Genomic DNA, 5,253 nt, shown 5'->3' with positions numbered 1-5,253 from the left:
AACGGACACAGAGAGACTTTTTATTAGTATTTTATTTTTCCAAGATGACACAAAGTAAAGATCAAAACAGCGCTGACTCAGGAGGACTCTTCATGCTCAGCTCCCCCGCCGGTCCACCTCACAGAGTCAGGTGTGTTGTGATGTTTGCAATCCAGCCTGCAGCATATTCGCTGCAGTGCTGCATCTGAGCTCGATGAGTCTGCTGCCTTAGGTCTTATATTGTCCTTCCAGTGACTGTCAGACAACACCAAATATGGCCCAAAGAAAACCTGCAGCACCTGCACAGCGACCACAAAGTTCTGTACAGGAGAACTAACCGGCTAAAAGGAGGCCCAACATGAAGCTATTCAAATCCAGAACCTTCTCACTGTGATGCTGTAATAACACCCTGCCACCCAAACACCATCATAAAAAGACAAAGAAATAAGAGAAAGATGAAGGAGTGTAAAACGACACAACAGATACTAGAGGGCTAAAAAAGAGAAAACAGACCAGAAAATAGATAAAAACAAATGTAAAAGACATAAAATAAGTAAAACATGATGAAAATTTACCATGAAGAGAAGTGATGGGCACAAGAAACTGAAAATCATAAAAACACTGAACTAGCACAAAATAATGTGAAAGGCCCACAGAGCGACACCACACGACTCCAAAGAGCTTCATGGCTGCAGTCAGACACACAACGACACTAAACGGACACAGACAGACTTTTTAGTAGTTTTGTTTTGTTTTTGGAGGTCTGATGATCCCCAGTTTGATTATTATTTATGATATAAGCTGTTAAAGCCACAAATGTCTTCAATGTAAAAAAGAATAATAATAATAAAAAAAAATACTGATTTAAATTTGATGTTCATGTTTTTTTACTTGTTCTTTGCACTGGAAAAAAATCATATGTTTTGATTTGTCAATATATACATTATCTGGCATAAACATGCCAAAACAATAAAGTGAGAGTGAAATATACAGTTTTTTCTGAATGCTTAAACCCTAACTGTGATTCCTGTAGCACAATCTCTAAAACTATTCAGACTTATAGCAAAACCACTCACTGAGTTTGCAAAACTAAAAGCACAAAAACTGCTTTGCACTCAGTTTGCAATTTCGTAACACACACTTTGCAAAACTGTAGGCACAATTCACTGCACAACACTCAATTACCAAATTTCCAACACACTCCTAGCAAAAGTATACACATGTATGGCTATCATTAACACTAATCTGCCAACTGTCTGGCACACTTTCACATGTGAAAACTTTTTTAGATAATTAGTTCACTTTGCAGTCAGCCTAAGCACTATAATACAGGTAAGCTGTGTGTGCGGAGTACAATGGAGGGAGCAGGAAGAGTGAGAAGTAGAGGAGGCCGAGGAAGAGGAGGTGGAGGTGAAGAAGTAGGATGAAGAGGACGACAAGGACAAGGAGGAGCAAGAGGAAGACGAGGAGGGGGGAGAGGAAGGGTAGGAAGAGTAAGAAATAGAATCACTGATGACATCAGAGCTACAATAGTGGACCATGTCATCAACCGTGGAATGACCCTGAGGGTAGCTGGCCAACGGGTCCAGCCTAACTCGAGCCGCTACACTGTAGCAAGCATCATAAGGACATCTTGAAATGAGAATTGGTTAGCACAGTCACTTCGCACAAAGATTTGTAGCACTGCCATATGCCAATGAGAAACACACCAATACCATACACTCAAAAAAATGAATGAGGTGGATTGTTCAGTGTATATTAATTATTTATTTTCATTTTACTTAAAATATATGTTTTTGTTAAGTTAACATATGTTTTTCTAATCAAGTCTACGTAATTGTGTCTATTATTCAACGTACATAATACTAATGTGTTACTTGATCGCATAACATTTAAGTTAAGTCAATTAGGATCGATATACCTTGTATATCCACAAGGTGGCAGTAATGCAAAAACAGTTGTAATGAAACCGCGCAGAACAAGAAGGTTTCACGGCTTGTGCCTGCTCATGCACAAGACTTCAAATTTAACTGAAAAAGGCTGTTTTGGCGCCAAGCTACTGTTTCTTTGAGAGGTAAGACCACTTTTTTCTTTGACTATGTTGTGTAGTATCTATATGTCCAGCATGGTTATATTTTGCGTTTGTCTTACAAGACATGTTATATCGTTTGCGTGTGCTTGTTTTACATTAGTTTTACTGGGTCCTGGACATGCTTATTTTGTGGACTGTGTAAGAAACATTTTTATTGTTTTGTGTTTTATTAAGGGATTAGCTACAGGGGTTCGTGGGGTTATTCTTTCAAGGGGTTATTTTTCCATTTGCTTTCTTGGGATTCCTTTTCTGTAATCCGAGAGTCGGAAATATCGAATAGGATAGCAAGGATAGCATAAAGTGACATTTAAAATCCAAAAAGTCAAGGGCGAAAGCCACTGTGACACCATTGTTCTGCTCTATCAGTAATCTGTATTATGTAAAAATGGTCTGTAAATACAGCATGTTTCCTAGCGGAGTTATACATATCAATGTAGTTATAAATTACAGTTTGTGAAAGTACACACTTACTTTTTTTAATAAAATTATTCAAGACATATGAGTGGACAGACAATGGAGGTCGACAGACCTGGTGATAATTGCTTCTATAGAAAGTTAGCACATGGCAGTGTCAATCTCTTGCTTTTCTTCTGAGTAGTATTTTATTTAGTTGTAATTCAAACAATAATTTGCTTCTTGAAATTAAGTAATGAATTTCTTGTTTTACTTTATAAATCTCAGATCCTGCCTTTACCTGCTCCCTCCTATACTGATGTGGTGTATGTGGTATTGCTGAGCTTGTATGTGGTATGTGAACTGTTATACTTTTAAAAACAAAACTGTTTTATAAGTTAAGTTTTCTTTTGTGACCCATCCCATGCCCCTGTTATTTCTTCTCCACATCTGAACCATGGTTGCAGTTCAAGGGCCTGAGGCATGAAATTCTTTTCAGATCAGCTGTGATCAATATTTTTTGGAACTTGATAAATAACAATAAAAGCTGTAATGGCTCCATTAGCATTTTGTGTAAATGTTTGTGTTAAAATTATAGCTTTAATGAGGTCTTACTACATTAGTTTTAGTTTGTATATGTGTACATATAGTATGTATATTTACAGTACAGTATGTTGTGTTTGTTGACATATTTTCAGGTGGAAGCAGAATATGTGAGGATTACTACTGCTGCACATGTTCCAAGGCTTTTTACACAACTTGACCAATACACTGACCAGCTCATAAAAGTCTTCAAGAAAAAAGGAGGCGTTGCAGGGAAGAAAATTAGACAAACTTTGGCCCCAGCCACACAGGTGTTTATTCTGTTGGTAGCAAAATATTATGGCTAATAAGATCATTTTCAAATTTAAACAGCTAGTGTATGGTAGCTGCACAGTGCACTTACATTTATATTAAGCAAGACAAAGTTTGGTACTCAAAACGTTGGAAAATTTAAATTACCTAAACATATGTAAAATCTGATCCCTTGATTTAGGTTAAACCAGAAGTGAATGTTTTTATGTTATGTTTTGAATGCAAAAAAGATGATGTATTAGTTTGTCTTTACCTCCATTATGGACATATATAATGTGGTGGAAACCCTGCCCAACAGGTTAACTATTCATGTCCATGTGATGATTAGTTGGTCTTGTGTACATGTCTATCTGTGCAGTGGATATGTCATTCATTTTGCGTATAATGTGAGTTTCTGTCATCCTAAAGTATATCTGTTTTCTCTTCCTGTATCTCTGCCACTCTCTACAGAAGGAAACCATTGAAAAGGGGAGGGAGTGTGTCCTCAGGGCACTACCTTTTTACCTGAATGAAGACCCAAGCATCCTCTTCAAAGAATAATTGGTTGGTAATTTTAGTTTAGTTTTTTATCTGTATTAAACCAAATTTTGAATAACTAATGTTGTTGCATGTTGTAATGTTGTTGTTGTTGTAATTTGCATGGAACCTGTTTAAATGTTTTGGGAAATCTTCTTGTATACCCAAACTATTTATATTTATCGTTGAATCTGTAGTCTAAAATAGTGGCGCACTGGGGTGCATGTTCCTAATATTGTGTTTACGTCATTAAAGGGTAGCTTTGGCCCTTTTTCTTTCTTTTTTTAAAACTGGATGCCATTTTTCTATGTTTTTGTGTCTAAGCTACAGCTGTTCAGAGGGAGCTGGAACAAATTACCCTTGCTATCTTTACCATCGAAAGAGCTGATGCCAGCACTCCTCCAGCCGATGTGGGTATAACCATCTAGTGTGTCCTGCATGACCTGGAAGACCTGGCCTCTGCATGTGCACTCTTAATGGGTGGGATATATGCACTGAATCTCAGTTAACCTCAAGACTGAAAGCTAAGAGACAATCAAAAGTATTGAGATTTAAAGGATTTAATTGAGAGATGATACTGCACCAGAAATGTTGAAGGGTGGTGTGTATATTAGCGTTCAAGGCATATTGTTATGAGGTAGAAATATGTTCATATTCAGTTTGTGTTACATTGTGTGCATTGTAAAGGTAATTGCAATACATACTAAAAATAAGGGTGTCAAGGGGTTGACATTTGTAAAAGCACAGTAAGAGAGAAATGAGACACTGGCAGACCGACTCAGAGTTTCAAAGACGTGCGCACGGGTGAGAGTCTCTGAGCAGACTAACACACCGAGCACCGTTTACTCGCTTTATTTATAAGGCAAAATGGGTTACATAGTACTTCCTCTTTCAACTGAAGAGGGGAGAGCTCAGGCATTGTCTTAGCTATCTAACTTCTGCACACAAACTGAAAAACAACGACACAGCAGTATTCATGCTTATCTGACATCGCAGACACTGAAGTAAAGAATGCATGTATATATCCTGTCTTTGTCAAACATCCCACACACTTAAGCAAGGAATACATTGTGTTCTTTTCAACAGTAAGCTTTACCGTGTGAAAATATATAAACACTTGATTATAAGGCATACTTGTTTCTACTTGATTATACTTTAATGATTTAACTAAAATAAAAATTCTCTTAACATTCCCTCCTGATGTTAATATATTTCACATGTTTTACTCAATGCATAGTCACTTGTTAGTCACATTTTCAACTTGCACGTCATTCAGTGAAATAATTAAACAACAAGCTTGTCAGGATTGTCATAGAGATTTTCTTCTCTCTCTCTCACACTCAGCATATCATACTGACGATAGGGATCCTCCATAACTGACTGAGCCAAGACATGGTTTCCTAACATACGCTTGAACA

At 37.2% G+C, this 5,253-nt stretch overlaps 1 long non-coding RNA gene across 3 annotated transcripts; it reads left to right on the top strand.

Annotated features, from left to right (window-relative positions):
• Window positions 1–1,965: 1,965 nt before the first annotated feature.
• On the top strand, window positions 1,966–5,028 carry LOC145428212 (uncharacterized). Of its 3 annotated transcripts, none has more exons than XR_013908443.1 (5): window positions 1,966–2,053; window positions 2,753–2,818; window positions 3,163–3,318; window positions 3,770–3,862; window positions 4,160–5,028. It is a non-coding gene; the product is annotated as an uncharacterized LOC145428212 (long non-coding RNA). The 3 variants fall into 3 exon arrangements; XR_013908444.1 differs by lacking the exon at window positions 1,966–2,053 and adding an exon at window positions 2,067–2,209; XR_013908442.1 differs by lacking the exon at window positions 1,966–2,053 and having other exon boundaries at window positions 2,270–2,818.
• The last annotated feature ends 225 nt before the right edge of the window (window positions 5,029–5,253 follow it).

This window comes from Astatotilapia calliptera, chromosome 4 (genome assembly GCF_964374335.1).
Source record: "Astatotilapia calliptera chromosome 4, fAstCal68.1, whole genome shotgun sequence".
Lineage (NCBI taxonomy): Eukaryota > Metazoa > Chordata > Actinopteri > Cichliformes > Cichlidae > Astatotilapia > Astatotilapia calliptera.
Note: the sequence above shows the minus strand (reverse complement) of the source record. Positions and strands in the feature narration are given on the sequence as shown.